This window comes from Musca autumnalis, unplaced genomic scaffold (assembly GCF_047663935.1).
Source record: "Musca autumnalis isolate F117 unplaced genomic scaffold, ASM4766393v1 scaffold_3, whole genome shotgun sequence".
Classification (NCBI taxonomy): domain Eukaryota; kingdom Metazoa; phylum Arthropoda; class Insecta; order Diptera; family Muscidae; genus Musca; species Musca autumnalis.
Window position 1 is genome coordinate 181442966 of NW_027411866.1, and position 18463 is coordinate 181461428.

The window sequence follows — 18463 nt, forward strand, 5'->3', positions numbered from 1 at the left end:
TACGACGGTACAAGTTTCATCTGGGGCAAGTCCATTCTTCCTTAGCAAATAGCCTGAAAAGTACAAAAAAACCCCTATGACACCGTGTTTATGGTTGGAGCGCAAGATAACTCTTGAGCGGATCTGCAGACTCGGTTCAAAATTTGGCCTTTTGTCCAAACTTAGTATAAGTTCGAAGATAAGCCATATCGGTCCACACCTTCAGGTATCTCCCCCACAAAAGTTCAAAAATGTTCGGAAATGTTGTGCGCACGATAACTCTTGAAGGGAGTGGTAGATTTGGTCCATTTTTTACACATCCTAATATATCGAACAGATATAGATTAGGTTTTAATATGGACTATACTTGTTCACTCCTTCGTATTCCACCCACACAAAATTTCGGATAGGTTCACTTTAAGACCTGCTCTCGAATCACTTTGATTTTTGTTGAAGGAACTTGCATTCTCTACCTCCATTACGACGGTAAAAGTTTTTTTCAGGGGCAAGTCCTGCTAGTTTTCCGTTGCAGTTATTATAACCTATTTTTATAGAATTTTAATATAATCTTCAATACGGGATAATTGTACATTAGTTTTAGTTAAATTTTGTAACTAACCGCGTTTACTTTAAGTTAATTAAGTTAAATATAATTCAGAATTTGGTTCAAAATTTAAAAGAAATGTTATAAGACAAAAATTTCAAAAGACATTTAAAAATCGTTTTGGTTTCGACAACTTCGACAACACACGAATAAGCCTTAAATAAGTGTTTTTGTTATTGAGACACTACTCCCAACGTAGTACTGATGTGTTTTTTTTTTTTTGCCCTAATGGTCTCCATTATATTATGGTATATTATAATTGCATATTGTCCCCATTATCCAACATATTAAGTCTGAATCAATTTCGCTACATTGATGTTCGTTGGGGAAGAACCAGATTCACGTCATTTCCAAACCAGCACTCTGATATATGCAATTAACATTGGTTACGTTTTTCAAGCGATGCATATGCCAAATTATTATAACAGTGTTCTAACTGATTTTCTGGCAATCATTTCTCATTCAGAAAGCCTAGATACCGAAGAAGATATGAGAACCCGTAAGAAATCACTCTAGAAAATTGTTTTCAAATCAATTACTTTTAACTTTTTCCTATATAACATTGGTATTCTTTACTTAGCACTAGAAATATGCCAATTACTACAGAATGAAAAGAACCTTGATTAATATGACAGAGAATAATGGATTCAATCCGAAAGTCCCAATTTACATTGGGCGAGTTTACTTGCGGCAATTCTCATTTTGTAGGAGAGAGAGGTGAGGCATTTGGTAACCCTTTGCCTCTCAGCACCCTCTCTCACCTACAAACTGACAATTGTCGCAAGTAAACTCGCCTAATGTAAATTGGGACAAATTGCACTAAAATGACTGATTATAATCTTCTTTCAGTTATATAAAATCCTCGATTCTAATTTCCTCATCAAATTTCTAAAGTTATCGTCTTCGCGGTTATGAGAACACAATCCACGTAACATTCGTATAAGGTCAAAAATGATTGTGTCATTTACCTTAAATGGAATAGCGACCATATTTCTTAAATATTGCCGAATCACTCATTCGACATTGACATTTAAATGATCGATATTGAATATAACCATTTTGTTTCGTTCTAATCGAGCTACCGCCTCCAAATTTTAAACGTAGGTTTATAACAAGCCAAAAAGATAGAAAACCATTTTTAGTGGATGTAGGTCCATATTTGGGTATAGCTCCCATAGAAAGGTACCGCCCCATTTGTGGTATTTTGACGATTTTGGCAAAATTAACCAAACGATTTGGATGTTATTTTGCATTTTGAGTTCTGTGTGAATAAGCTACCTCCTTGCAAAAAATTTTCAATTAAGGTCCACGTTTAGGTATAGCCGTCATATAAATGTTCCCTCAGATTTTCGGAATTTTGACAATTTTAGCGAAATTTTCCAATTGATTTGGCTGTAATTTGGCATTTTGAGTTCTGAGGTAACCAAATACCTTAATGCAAAAACTGGTAAATATCGGGTTACATTTAGGTATAGCCCCCACATAAACGTACCCCCCGATTTTCGAAATTTTGACGATTTTACCCACATTTTCCAACCGATTTGGCTGAATTTTGCATTTTGAATTCTGAGTGAGCAAAATACCTCCTTGCCAAAAATTTTCAGTATAGGTCCAAGTTTAGGTATAGCTCCCATATAAACGTACCTCCCCATTTTCTGAATTTTGACGATTTTACGGGCGTGGTGTAAGATGAATAACTTAGCGGGTGGCAGATGGGGGCAGCTGGACTTTTTTAATCGTAAACTAGAGACTTTCCCCTGCATTCTAAAAAAATTTCGAGACTCACAAATGCTCACAACGTTAGTAATACTCAACATAAATTTATAGTAATTATATTAAAACAAGTAAGCCAAGGCTATAGTCGGACGGGGCCGACCATGTGATACCCTACACCTTTACGCCTGGGAATTAGCTTTTCACTTATCAAAATTTCTTTATGGAACAAATAAGCTTATTGTAAGAAGTAAATTTGTGGATTCTGGTACCGTTTCACACCAAGCTTAAATAATAACAAAATAATTGTTTCGCAAACATCCCAAAAAGGACAACGCTCAATGATATGGAACCCACAGCTAATCTCCGAGTCCGAACGGCGTGTCTAAGACACTACTTGTAGAGTAGTTTTACATGATTGAAATACTCAGAAAATGTCGCAAACTTTACTGAAGGATATTTTGCAACCGTTGAAAATTTGATTTGCCTGCCTGGGGAATCGTTTTGAAAACAGGTGGCAAAGCGACCCATGCTGCAATGTATGTATAAAAATCCAATTGGACAATTAAAATGTTAGGGCGCCATGTAATTTGCAATAATGCAACAACTGGGAATGGGAAAATGTGGTTCTCTGCACAAAACCCATTATATATTAAGCAGTAGGCCCGTAATCTAGCAGACACTTTATTGCAATTTTCATCATCAGTAGTTCTATTTTCATATGTAATCTACATTACCGGTATATGCCCTCCAGGAAATAAAATATAGACGAACATTTTTTTTTTTTTGTATTTTTCATACAAAAGTAATTGTCAATTTCACCCGATAAATAATATCAGATCATCATCCAAAATTGTAAGCATCTTCCTCTACCTAAACTTTTAGCTCGTGCAAAATTTCGTGATTATTGAGCTATAATTGCGACCTCTAGCGTGTTTATGATTACACTACAAACAAGTAAGAGGGTATATTAGGCTGTAACTCTGTTATCTTATCATGTACACCAACACAATTGACATCGATAGAAAGGTCAAGCGTTCCTCTTCCAAGTATAGCTTACTTGCCCGGAATGTCTCTTCCAGGAATAAAGATATAAGCTGTATATTAATATTTTTCACAATTTTCACACAAAAGTTTTGGTCCATTTAACCTTCTAAATATTATCTGATCGCCATCTCGAATTGCAAGCTTCTGCATTGTTATATACTCTTACCTTATTTAAAATTTCGAGGCGATCTGCCTATTATTGCGACCTACAGAGCATATACAAAATCGGAGAAAAATTATGTTTTTGGTCCTTTTCACCCGCTAAATATTTTACGATCATCACCAAATAAAATAGCGATCTATTCTGATGTGAAATCGACCTTCAAACCAAATTTCGTGATGATCGTTCATTAATTGCGACCTGGAGTTTGATTACAATTTATAATGGACAGACGGACGGACGGACGGACACACATCTCAAAATCGCTTTATCTCGCCGAGATATGAAGATTGGTATACCACATTGGGGGTCTCCGACGAATATTTCGCGGTGTTACATGAATTTTTACCAAAACAAACTTATAATACCCTTTCCACATAGTGGTGTAGGGTATAAATAGCAGAAAAAGTCATTTATTAAGAATTTATTTTTAATGAAGTTAGAAAACGAATTATGAATTTGTTTTTTTTTTTTTGTAAAAACATTGCACATTAACCTCTTCAATTTTTTATAATTTTACACATACCCTACGAATGCTTTGCGGATGTATTTTCGTTTTTAAGGCCTCACATACAAATCACAACTTCTTCGACTTAACTTGGCGTATAACCGCTGTAAATTTACAAAAATAATGCTAGATGTTAAAAATTTGATATGTTTAGAGAATATTTATTTCAATCGCAATAAAGTTTGTCGCCATCAATTTTTTCGGTTTTTGTCCACGGGCGGAACCACTGTACGTGGCTCTGAACATAATTGTTACTTACAATAGCAACAATTACTTAAGTAAAAGATCACGGTACTTAAATATTGAGGAGGAGGAGGAAATATTATATTGAATTCATATTGCACAATTTATGAACTAATCGAAACACCTGTTAGTACTTCCAACATTCTACGTCTTCTTAAATACATCAAATCAAAGAGTTAACTGACATAAAATGAATATTTGAACTCGTGTAATCAATAACAATACCCGTTTTCGAGACGAAGTTCGCCGGCTCCACTAGTTTTACATAAAATTGTTGTTAACCATAATCCGAATTATCTTCACGATAGTCTGAGATTTATTCGATCTAGAAATCTTTTGATTTAGAGGGAGAAGCCTAATGGCAGTTTTCAGGTTTTGCCATACGTCTATATATTTTTACTTTAATCATTATTTTTTATCATATTTTTTATCTTCATAATAAATAACCTTTTTACTTATTTTTTTTCTATTTTATTTTCTATTCCCTAAAATGTGAAATTTTTGACATAACTTTTTAAACTTATTATAAGATTTCTATGTTGTTGTGTAGGTAATTTTAAATAAATATATAAATAAATTTAATTTCCATTCAATCACCACACATCAAAAAAGCAAACATCTAAACGTAAAACAGACAATTAAATGAAATAGCACACGATTTGCATATTCAAACAAAAAATCTCCTCCACCCAAGTAAATAGATGTTCAGATTTAATTTATTATTATTTTTGCTTCACAAACATTCAGTTATTATTTTAAGTCTTCATGAAGAAAACAAGTAAGAACAGACTATAGTCGGACGGGGCCGACCATGTGATACCCTATACCACTATCCCTGTGCACTAGCTTTCCGGGCTAGCTGTTATAAGATGTGCATTAGAAATTTTACCAATTTTCACACAAAAGTTTTGATCAATTTAACCCGCTAAATATTATCCGATCATACCGTTGACTTGCACGCTACATCTTCATCTCAAACCAAAACTACGTTTAAAATTTCGCGCCGATCGGACTATTATTGCGACCTACAGAGCGGCTACAAAATCGAGCAAAAATTTTGTTTTTGGTCCATTTCATCCCTTTAACATTTCACGATCATCGCCAAAAACTAATCAGTTCTATTCTGGTCCAAACCCGACCTCCATACTAAATTTCGTGACAATCGGTCCATATTTGCGGCCTCTAGCTTGATTACAATTTTTAATGGACGGACAGACGGACGGACGGACGGACGGACACACATCGCTAAATCGCTTTATCTCGTCGAGATATGAAGTTTGGTATACCACATGAGGGGTCTACGACGAATATTTCGCGGCGTTACATGAATTTTTGGGAAAACAAACTTATTATACCCTTTTCCACATTGTGGTATAGGGTATAAAAAGAGGCATTAGTCTTGATGAATTATAAGGAATGCATTTGAAGTCATTTTTTATTTACAAAAGAAAAACTTATTCAAACACAAAAGCTTAAACAAAAGTCAACAGACAAAAAAACCTAGTGCAATATTTAAAAACTCAAACAAAGACTTGCAATTGGTCATTCCTTTTAAATGCTATTCAAATTCACACACACAAAAGTCAAAGATAAGATATTGTTTCGCACTCAGAAATAGTTTGGAATAAAGTGTAAAGCCATATAGTTTTAGAAAAAAATAATAAAATGTGGAAAAAAACTTAAACCAAATCTAACATATCCTGTAAAAATGTCCTCCCAAATAGTTGTGTCGAGATAAAACTTAATGGTTTCCTTGCACACAAGCCATAGTTTTTCTTTTTTTTGTTTTGTTTATGTTCCCCTGATGTTGCCTTCTTTGCGTATTTATGAAGAGACACACAAAAGCTTTTAAAAGTAAATGTAGCCAACACCGTTATACGAAAAAAAAAACAAACAAAAAGTTTGCAAACTACACAAAAACAAACGCACAACAATAACGACAAAGAGGAATAAAAACATTGTTTATGTTGGAGCAACAGAAAAAAATGTGAGGTTACATTTTCTCGCTTAAGCAACAGGCAGACAGGCAGTTTTTGCTTTCAGTCTTACTGTTTTCACTCCTTATCACCCTCAAGCCACAAACTGTGACACAAAAAAAAAAACGTATCTAGAGGGCGGAATGATGGGTGATAAAAAAGTGCTAGTTTTATATGGTGTAAGCAGGGAGGCAGTAAGGCATTTTGACAAAAGTTTCGTTTGTGCCCTTTACATTTAAAACTCATTTGAATTGTGTGGATAATCTGCACACACACACAAGGGACTGTTTCAGGTTCTTTGCTTAGGAATATAAAGAGAGAATAAGTAAGAACTAACTTTTGTTTCTCATAAGGAAAAAAGCGAACGAGGCGTTTTTTGCCAGCCAATTTAAAACATATTAACTGGTTTTTATGTCCTTTACCCTATCTTCCAGGTGGGTAATTTTGAAAGTGACAAATACAGGGAGGAATAAGCAACAAAATTTGTCATTACAGAGTATGCAGATGTATGATGAAAATTTAATGCATGCATACATAACAGGGCTTAAGAATTTTTTTGTAATAAATAAAATAGGAGCTATCTGTCCACTGGCTATATGGATTGAAAAATGCAGCAAAACAATTAGAAAATAATAAGTCGGCTTTGTCGACACTTATGACTGTACAAAATAGCAATAACAAAAGTGGTAGACCTACATGTGTTAAAAAAAATTCATAATTTTAATAATATATTACTTGGTCGTAGGTGACATAAGAAGTTTTCCAAATTTCCAGCGCCAAAAAACACAGTCTTCCCCCAAAACAGTTCGCTATCGATTTGGTCCAAATTTTGCATATCGTATTATTCCTTCCAGATATAGATCGGGTTCGATTATGGACTATAGCGATCTCTTCTTCGGGCAATTCCCACTCAAAATTCTTAAAAATTAAAGTTTAAGATCTCCATTCAGAAAGTTTTGAAACTTTTTCAACAAGTTGTCCTTGTCCCTCTTTCTAATGGTAAAATTTTTTTCGGGGTCAAGTCCAGAGATAATAGCCTAAAAGTTTCAGGACACCCTAACGGCGCCAACTAAAGCGGCAAATCCGAAATATAACTTTCGCAGGAAGTTTCTGATTTGTCCAAACTTTGCAATTCGTCTTATTTCATCCAGTCTTTTATTAGGTAGGAATGTGGACTTTATCGGTCCCGTCTTTCGGGTACTTCCTATACAAAAAAATTGGGAAAAGTGCAATTTGAGGACTCGGCTTAATTTGAAATTTTTTGCAGAAGGTTGTTTTCACTGTCCCTATTACAACAGTAAGTCCATCCTTTCTGAAATAATGGTCCAAAGGCTGCAAAAAAGCCTGCCGGCATATACTAAAATTGCAAATACGAAAAATAACTCTCAAACTTTTTCAAAAAGTTATTCCAAACTTAGTTTAACGTAATTTACTGATGCGAGTTCTCGATTAACCAGTAGTTTACATACTAAAAATTTTTGGTATGTGTCAATGATTTGGTATAGCCTCACAATACAGTACCTCCAGATTCCCAGCAAACCAAAGTCATGATACTAAAAACACCTTGCAAATATTTTGTTCTGTTGTTTTTTTTTTAGGAAAGCCTCATTAACATGATAATACTCGATGCTTACAGAGTTCGGGTTTCATTAGAAAAAGTATCTTTTCAAAAAGTGAAAAACCAACTGATAATTCCCTTTAATTAATTAATATATAAAGCCCACTTCCATACCTGTCATGACCATCAAGCACTCTAGTTGGTCGTCGTGGATTTTTTAGAGCTTTTGGACCATTATATTAGGATGCATTTACTTGCCCACGAAAAACGTTATATCGCTGTTAACAGGATCGTAAGAAGTATTTTCGGTAAAAATTTGCAAGCGATTCTCGAACAGAGGTTAAATGTTACTTAAGCAAAAATTTTGAACTTTGGTGTATGAGGTACCCGAAGATGTTTTCCAATATAGACCTTCATGGAATTCGATGTACGTTTGGAAGAAATTTTACTATGCGAAGTTTCGGTAAAATCGGATGCTTCGTCCGTAAGTTTTCGTGTTAATCAGTCAGTCATTTGAGTTCGTGCCGACAGGGTTATTTAGAGCTTTTGGGACACTATCTCAGGAAGTATAAACTTGCCCCTGAAAAAGATTTTACCGCCGCGAGCACAACTTGCTGCAAAAATGTCATGCCGATCCGACAAGAGTAACTAAAGTGCACTTGTGCCACAAAATTTGAAAAATTGTATGAGAGGTACTCGAAGGTATGAGGCGATATTCAAAGACGATCTATGTCTGGAGAAAATATTATGACTTGCAAAGTATGGACCCAAAAAATCAATTATAGAATAAACTGTTGACTGAAATATATTTCGTCCAAACATACTTTTCACTGTATCAAAGTATATATACCCTCATCAGCTTAATTTTATCTTAAACAAAATTAAAAAATGTCAAGAAAGATTTCAAGAATAGTGTAATCTCTGGGTATTAATAATTTAGGACAGATTTTGTCCTCACAAGCTTTCCTCATTGTTGAAGGTAAAGTATAAATTATTATTATTTGGAAATATGTTGAAAAATTTTCTTGTGATACGTTAAAACTTTCTGGAGTTAGGCAGTCAATCAATATCACTGTACAACACAAACAATAATTACAAGATAATTCGACCCGATTATGTAAGCGGACCGAAAAAAAGAAGACACGTGTATCGGCGTTTTGAAAGTTTACGTCGGGAAGTAACCTAAATAGGCGTGGCAAGTTCCGCCCATTTCTACAAGTTTTGAAATATTCGACATCAGATTCCTTGGGATCCTTGTATTTTAGATAAAAAGTGTCTTTGGCAATATTATTGACAACAATGCGTGTATCTTTTTATGAAAAAAACTAGTAAGCAAAGACTATAGTCGGACAGGGTCGACCATACGATACCCTACACCACTACCCTGCGAGTTAGCTTTCAGCAAATCAAAGTTTCTTTGGACAAATAAGCTCATTGTAAGAAATAAATTTTTGGAGTCTGCAACCTTATCACATTATGTTTAAATTACAATATAATAATTGTTCCACTAACATCACAGAAGGGACAGGGCGTGCACCATGATTCATATTACAGCAATAGTATGGGGTCTTACAACACCACCTGTAGAGAAGTTGTACTCAGAAAATGTCGCCAACTTTACTGAGGGATATTTTGCCATCGTTGGAAATTTGATGTTTGCTGGCCGGGAATCGAACGCCCGACCTTCAGCGTGTAAGGCGGGTGTGCAAACAATTGTACCATGGTGGCACCAATAAGTAGTTTTAGAACGGACATTTAGACTGGACCTATTTTTTTTGCATATTTTGACATATTTGCTAAACCATATGCAAGACTTTGTGTCCTGAATATCAGATCGAATTGGCTGAACGTTTGTATAAGGTATTCGTTCATCACAATTTTCGACCTGAAATTTATCGGTATAGGTGCAGGTCTTCATATAGCTCCCATAGAACCGTATCTCCCAATATCCGGTATTTTGAAGGTTGTGGCCTCAATATCAAACTGAAATGGCTGACATTTTGTATTCAGTCTTCGTTGGAGGTAAAAAAACTTTCCACCTGAAATTTGTCGTTATATGTCCACGTCTTCATATAGCTCCCATAACCAGAACCTACCGATTTTCTGTACTTTGAAGGTTATGGTCTCAATATCCCTCCGAATTGGCTAAAATTTGGTATTAAGTCTTCAATGGGGTATTACACTTTCCATCTGAAATTTGTCGGTATAGGTCTAGGCGTTCATATAGCTCCTATACAACGAAAGCTCCCCATTTTCGACATTTTGAAGATTGTGGCTCTGGTTACAGATTTCTCTATTCTATTGACTTGTCTGAAGTAAATTTCAAACAGAAAAATGTACACATAAACATTTTAGAAGATATTATTGAAATATATGTAGCATACGAAAATATGTGAAATACAGAAATTTTGCATATGCAAAAATAATATTTGCATATGCATAATTTATACATTTCGCATATTTTTGCATATATGATATATTTCGATTGGAATTTAATTAGAAGCCAAAAATATGCAAATTTTACAAAAATAGGTGTTGCACCACGGGGGCCACCATGGTGCAATGGTTAGCACGTCCGCCTTGCACTCAGAAGGTCTGCGGTTCGAATTCCAGGCCAAGCATTATCAAATTTACAACGGTGGCAAAATTCCCCCTCTGTAATGCTGGCGACATTTTCTGAGTATTTCAGCCATGAAAAACTTCTCTATAAGTGGTGTCGTAAGACACGCCGTTCGGACTCGGCGATACAAAGTAGGTCCCATATCATTGAGCTAATATGAATCGGGGTGCACTCATTGATATGAGAGAAGTCTCCCTTGTCCCTTCGGGGATGTTGTGGGAACATATGTATGTATGTAGGTGTTGCATAAAATTCCGCTGTCTACATATCATTGAGCTGATATTAATCGGGATGCTCTCATTGATATGAGAGAAGGCTCCATTGTCCCTACTGGGATGTTTGTGGAACAATTATATACAGTACATTTTAAGAAATATTCTTAAATTTGAAAATTGGCGTTGTTTAGCAATTTCTGCGACATCTTTAAATTTTGGACAATTGCATAATATGTAATATGATAGGGTTCCACGCAACTTGTAAGAACTGGGAATTTGTCTGTCATGATAGAGACTATTTGTAGCATGGGAGGAAGATGTGGTTCTCTTCACAAAACTCATTATATCTTAGGTAGTAGGTCCGTTACCAAGCACACATATTATTGCAATTTTCATCAGAGGAAAGATCGGTAGTTAATTTTTCATATATAGGCGACTTTGCCGGAGATTCAAATATGGACCAAAAATAAAATGTTTTTATTTAGCATACAAAAGTAATGGTCAATTGCACCCGCTAAATAATATCAGATCATCATCAAAAATTTTAGGCATCTTCTTCGACCTGAACCCCAACCTCGTGCAAAACTTCGTGACTATTGATCTATAATTGCGAGCTCTAGTATGCTGTTGATTACATTACAAGTAAAACACTGTATATATTAGGCTGTAACTCTGTTATCTGACCACATAAATCAACATAATTGGCATTAATTGAAAGGGCATGAGTTGTCGTTCCAAATATTATTTATGTGGGCGGAAGATGTGGTACAGGAATAAAGATATTACCGCTATATTAAAATTTTCACAATTTTCACACAAAAGTTGTGGTCCATTTAACACTCTAAACATCATCCGATCACCATCTCAAATTACAAGCTTCTTCTTTGTCATATAATCTTACATTATTTAAAATTTCGAGGCGATCGGACTATAATTGCGACATACAGAGCCGCTACAAAATCGAATAAAATTTTGTTTTTGGTCCATTTCACCCGCTAAATATTTCTCGATCATCACCAATAAGAATAGGGATCTATTCTGGCCTGAACCCGACCTCCGTACAAAATTTCGTGACGATCGGTCCATAATTGCGGCCTGTAGCGTGTTTACAATTTATAATGGACATACGGACACACATCTCAAAATCGCTTTATCTCGTCGAGATATGAAGATTGGTATACCACATTGGGGGTCTCCGACGAATATTTCGCGGTGTTACATGAATTTTTACCAAAACAAACTTATAATACCCTTTCCACATTGTGGTGTAGGGTATAATTAACCCTCATGCGAGTCACTAAACGGGTCTTTTTGTTTTTTTCCAAAAAACGTTTAAAAACTCCTTTAAAATGTGATCTATCGGATCAAAATATTCTACAAAATTATTTGCCATAAAATTTGACTATAGGTCCCCGAATACACTAAAACTCTAAATCACACCTAAACACCAGGAATCTGCCAAAAGTAAAATCACATTTTATGGTTAATGTTGTACTTTGTCTGAGTTTATTAAGTTTTGTCCCACAAAACTTCATATTAGATAGAAGACGTCAAAGACCAAAAATAATCTCCATCAAATTTCAATATCAGTCGCCGAATAAATGAAATATATATTTACAATATATATCAAGAAAATATATACATCAAGTTTGTCAACAAAACACCCAAATATTTTTTTTTGAATAAATTTGTTTTGTTCTTTTTCGAATTAATGCATGAAAGTAACATGAAATTTAGTTTTAGACGATTTCACTTACAGTGAAATTTTGTGTAGATAATATCTTCTATCTACACAAAATTTCACTGTAAGTCCCAGAACAAACTGTGTAAAGTGTAAACTCAGATAAGGTACAACATTAACCCTGAAACGTGGTTTTACTTTTGGCAGATTTCTGGCGTTTAGAACGATTTAGAGTTTTGGTGTATTCGGGGACCTATAGTGAAATTTTGTGGAATATTTTGATCTGATACGATCACACTTTAAAGGAGGTTAAGTGACTCGCATAAGGGTTAATTTTTTACATAAAAATATACCCCGCATTGTTGTCAGTAATATTGCCAAAGACATTTTATACCTAAAATGCAAGGATTCCAAGGAATCTGATGTCGAATATTTCAAAACCTGTATAAATGGCCGGAAATTGCCACGCCTATTTAGGTTACTTCTCGACGTAAACTTTCAAAACGTCGTTACACGTGTCTTCTTTTTTGGTCCACTTTCATAATCTGCGCGGGGTTTCTTGTAATGTTACAAAATGTTCAATTTTGTTGTACTGTGTATTTTATTGAAAATAAATCCTTTTTCCATTTAAATAATTTATTTTCCAAGAAGCCAAACATCCAGCAACAAAAATATTAATATAACCTGAAGCATGTCGATAATGGATATGTTTTATTTTTCTCTAACACATTCTTCGTTTTAGAAGTATGTTTATGCCTACACTTCAAAACCAATCCAATTAAAGGGGGTTTATGGTATACCTACTAGTACGTATGTAAAAGAATGTTTTTTTCTAATTCGATTTTCTATTTTGCAAACAAATCTCATATTGAAAGTGTGCAGCACGCGAAAGGGTTCATCCCCAATATTTGCAAACATGAAATGATTTTTAATACTTTATTCCTTGATATTTATTCATTTATTTATTTACGCTTTGCTTAGGTATTCTCTGACACCATCAAAAGCAAGAACTTTTCTACTTAAATGTCGAAAAAGCAACAGTAACGACCACCACCACCTGAAATACATACCCAGCAAACCAATTGTACCGATATCTTAATGAAAGTTCTATGAAGTGGTTGACATAAGTTCGGAACGAAATGTCGGATCGAAATCGGATTGATTTCGTGCAGAATTCGGAACGAAGTCGGAAGAAATCCGTGGGAAATTCGGAATGCTAATTTTTTCCTCCGAATTTTCGTACATATTTCTGGACGATTTCGGAGTAATGTCGTTAATCTGAGGTACCTTCCAAATCTTCGTAAAGATTTCTGAACGATTTTGGAATAATGTCATATGAATATCGAAGGAAAAAATTTTTCTCTGACGTCTCTTTTTTATTGATCCATTTTTCTTTGTTATGTTTTTTAATTGGAAGATTGTAATTTCAAACGTATCTAATGATTTCCACTGTGGTTATCATTTTGTAGTTATAGTAGAACAATGTAAACTTTGTGTACGAATATGTTGAGTCTATCAGCACTAGCTTGAATTATAGAATTATTATATTTAAAACATTTAAAAATTGTATATGCGAATTTTATAACCAACCATTTTGTTTTTCGACAACAAACTAAACTGTTGCTTGTTAGATAGATACAGAAGGTGGTTGTTGTGCGAGGGGAAATTTGTTTTCGACATATCGATCAGAATTCGCGCCGAAATCGGAAGGAAAACTTTAGCATATTCGAAGGGAATTTAACATCCGACATTCTCTCCGAAATCTGAACGAATTCCCCTACGAAAAATCGTATAGATATCAGAACGAAATCTGAACGATTTTGCTTTCGAAACTTTTCCGATGTGTCGGACATCCGACATTTGGTTTGCTGGGTACATGCACATTTTCACCGAATACCAATATTGTCGAAAAGCCTTTTGTTTTTGTTGCCTCATTGCTAGCAGCAGTGGTAGTAGTAGCTGGTTGGCTGACTGGTAGGAAGCTGATCTTTGAATATTGGAAATTTCATGTGGTTATTGTTTCATGTATTTTGGTGTTATTTCCATGTCCTTTTATATCCCCTTCTTCCTCATGGCAAATACATATAAGTTGTGGTTATTGTTTTTTTTTTCGTTTGACTAACAGGTAAACAAACATAGATTTCTTTATTTGTGTATCCACTCACTCACACACACACCAACTATGGTACTTCTCAAACAAATTAAAAGCAATGAATATGGCAAATATTGAAATGCATGTCGACAAGGCTATGGCTTTGTTAGCCCAAAAAACAATAGTCACGTAACAAACTTTTATGATTTTGTTCTGTTTGTCTGGGATGTGGGGATTTCAGATAGAATATTTGCACTTTGCACATGGCTAGAAGGGAATCGTTCAAAAGTATTCCATGTGAAGCTTGGATAATTTGTTTGATATAATAAAACAAAGCGTGTGCCTTGGTTCGGAGATCTCGTTAGTCAGATTTTACTTGATAGCAAAGAAAGAAATAATCTATTGAGTGTAAAACTCCGTCCAGTAGTACTTCTCATATACAGAAAAGTAATATATTTCCGACTTCCGTGTTTTACTTTTATAGATTTTCATATTACAAAATAGAGTCAGAGCTGATGTGTGGTGGCATGTTAGGCAATATGTGTCCAATAAACGAAATTAGGAGTAGATTTACAAATCCTCTGATGCCTTGCTTTGAATTTGCAATTTTGAATACCACATTTTTCGAATACCACGGATCGAAACTTTGTACCTACTAATAGTTGATTCAAACTTTGATCAAGCAAATTTCAAAATATTTAGCATCTGTTCTGTAAATAGTTCTGACTATTCAGGTATATATTTGCTAGATCGAGATTATTTAAAATTTTTCGGTTCTCGTCAACATTACAACACTTTGTCTTTTTTTTGTATAACGTTTAATGTCGTCCATATTTAAGAAATATTTAAGACCAGGGATTATTAGCGCTCTGACATTTTCTTAGCGACTTTCCCTCCATATCTGTTTATTTAATTTGCAGCTGTCCAGTAAATTTACTAGAATTTCCATTATCTCCAACCTATAGAGTGTTCTGATATCACTCAGATATCGTTCCCCAAAAGTCGGAACAGCATTTACCCATCTTTTATTTGTTTAAAAGTTCACAATGTACTCACTCACAACATCTAATTTGCATACTGAGACCAGTGTTTAAATATCCAACCTTTTCTCAACACACAAAAGGTGATAAGTTTATAATTTATATGTACTCATTACTTACTTTCTACCCACGAGACTAAAATGGCAGAAAAAATAAACTGCACATTTTCTGACATGTTTTTGGTTTATTGTAAAAGTTGTTTCCCAAGGTTAACTTAATGTTGGCAAATAAATAATGTTATGGCCTAGTTGTAATTTTTAAATTTTTTCTTTAAACTTTGGCAGTAAAGATGTTGTTATTAAGCAGTAACAATAAATAGCCCGGGTATATAATAATTTGCTAAATAAATGGAATGTAACGATTCTCGGCAAAGAGTCACTAAATTATTCTAAAAAGCTTATGAAAAATGTCATACCAAAGAATTGATTGATTACACTGTACAACACAAAAAATAATTACAAGATAATTCGGCCAGATTATGAAAGAGGACCGAAAAAAGAAGACACGTGTATCGGTGTTTTGAAAGTTTACGTCGAGAAGTAACCTAAATAGGCGTGGCTAGTTCCGCCCATTTCTACAGGTTTTGAAATATTCGACATCAGATTCCTTGGAATCCTTGCATTTTAGGTATAAAGTGTCTTTGGCAAAATTGCCAAACAATGACTCATGCGAGTCACTAAAGGGGTCTTTTTGGTCCCTTTTTTCAAAAAGATTTAAAAACTCCTTTAAATGTGATCGTATCAGATTAAAATATTTTACAAAATTATTTGTCGTAAAATTTTACTATCATTTGGGTGTCTACGGATATTGTCCAGTGAATATATATCTGACATACGGGTCCTTACATCCATGATTTTGGCATGGTCCTAAATACTATAATGATGGCCGCTACTCCTGCTCTGACAAAAAATGAAAGAATTTATTATGAAAAAACGTCAAGAAAATATATTTTGTGACCGCAGATAACCAAAATGTGAATAAAAACGGTAGAATATGGTCCTAAATCATATATTAAAAGGGAAATTTTCTGGAGATGTTAAATATTATAGCTACTAATTTCTTTTGTTCAGAGACTCATAATGACATTTGATTTGGAACATTTCTACTTTTGACACAATCCCCAAAAAGTGATGTATGTTAGGAGATTTTGACTTAGTATGGAATAAATTTTAATAAGGAGTCTAAAAGTTTAACAAATATTTTCTACCTATAATATCTAATTTTGTAACGGCATTTTCTTAACAAAGTGCTTTACTTAAATATATAGCTTGTTCTGGGACTTATAGTGAAATTTTGTGTAGAATATTTCTTCTTTTAACAACTTTCGTCTAAAACTAAATTTCATGTTACTTTCATGCATCAACCCGAAAAAATAACAAAACTAGTTTATTCAAAAAAAAAAAAAAAAATAATAATAATAATAATAATAAGTAAGGAAAGTCTATAGTCGGACGGAGCCGACCATGGGATACCCTATACCACTATCCCTGGACAATCGGGAACTTCTTTTCAATGATTGTGAAAATTTAATTATCAAATATTAGAGATGTAATGTCTAATACTTATGAGCAAAACCAAAAAGTTATCTAGCATGACAAAAACATTTTTGTAGCAGGAAAGGAAAATTTAGTTCACACAAACTAAAATGTAATGAAACCCACTTATGTAGTACTACTACTTCCGTTGTTTAACCGCAACGTTATTGAAATTTTTTGCCAATTTCACACAAAAGTTTCAGTCCATTTAACCCGCTAAGTATTATCTGATCTTCACGTTGGTTTGTACGCTTCTTCATCATCATAAACTCAAACATTGTTTAAAATTTTGCGGGTTATTATTTTGACCTACAGAGCCGCTACAAAGTTGGTTAAAATTTTGTTTTTGGCCCATTTCATCCCCTGAACATTTCACGATCATCACCAAAAACTAATCATCTCTTTCTTGGCCCGAACCCAACCTCCTTAAAAAATTCGTTACAATCGGTTCATAATTGCGGCCTTAAGCTTGTTTACAATTTTTAATGGACGGACACACATCGCTAAATCGCTTTATCTCGTCGAGATATGAATTTTGGCATACCTCAAATAAAGGTTTTAGGACGAATATTTCGTTGTGTTACCTGTCGAGGTAGAAATTCGAGGGAGGAAATGGACTTGCATAGGCCACATCTTTCGGCGACCACACAGTGACATCGCCAGAACAGTTCTAGACTGGAATCCGCAAGGACAACGTAAGAGAGGACGCCCAAGAAACACATGGATCCGTTGTACAAAAAGAGAGCTTGAATCAGCCCATATATCCTGGGGCCAGGCAAAACATCTGGCAAATGATAGAAGGAGATGGAGAGAGCTTGTCGATGCCCTATGTTCTACCTGAACTTTTTACATCTGTTTTTTATGTAATTAATGCAATTTTTTTATGTAAGATATACTGATGTAAATAAAGGACATATATATATATATACATAAACTTTTGGTGAGACAATATGTACACAGAACCCATTATATATTAGGCAGTTGGCCCGTTATATAGCAAACACTTTATTGCAATTTACATCAGAGGAAAGGTCAGTAGTTTTTTCCATATGTAGGCTACTTTGCGAAATATATATGTCCTCAAGGAATTAAAATATCGACCAAAAATAAAATTTTTATATTTTTCATACAAAAGTAATGGTCCATTTCACCCGCTAAATTTCAAAATTTCGTGACCATTGATGTATAATTGCGACTTCTTGCGAGTTTATTATTACACTACAAACAAATAACGGAATATATTAGGCTGTAACTCTGTTATCTGATCATGCACACCAACATAATTGACATCAATTGAAAGGTCAAGCGTTCCACTTTCAAGTATATCTCATTTGTCCGGAATGTCACTTCCACGATTTAAGATATAAGCTGTATATTAAAAATTTTCACAATTTTCACACAAAAGTTTTGGTAAATATTATCCGATCGCCATCTCAAATTGCAAGCTTCTTCTCTGTCATATACTCTTACCTTATATAAAATTTCGCGTTGA

The 18463-nt window shown here is 34.3% G+C and overlaps 1 protein-coding gene across 2 annotated transcripts in view; it reads left to right on the forward strand.

The window, feature by feature from the left end:
* kairos overlaps positions 1-18463 on the forward strand; it is a 525872-nt gene that overhangs the window by 23099 nt on the left and 484310 nt on the right. The gene's annotated exons all lie outside the window — the stretch shown is intronic.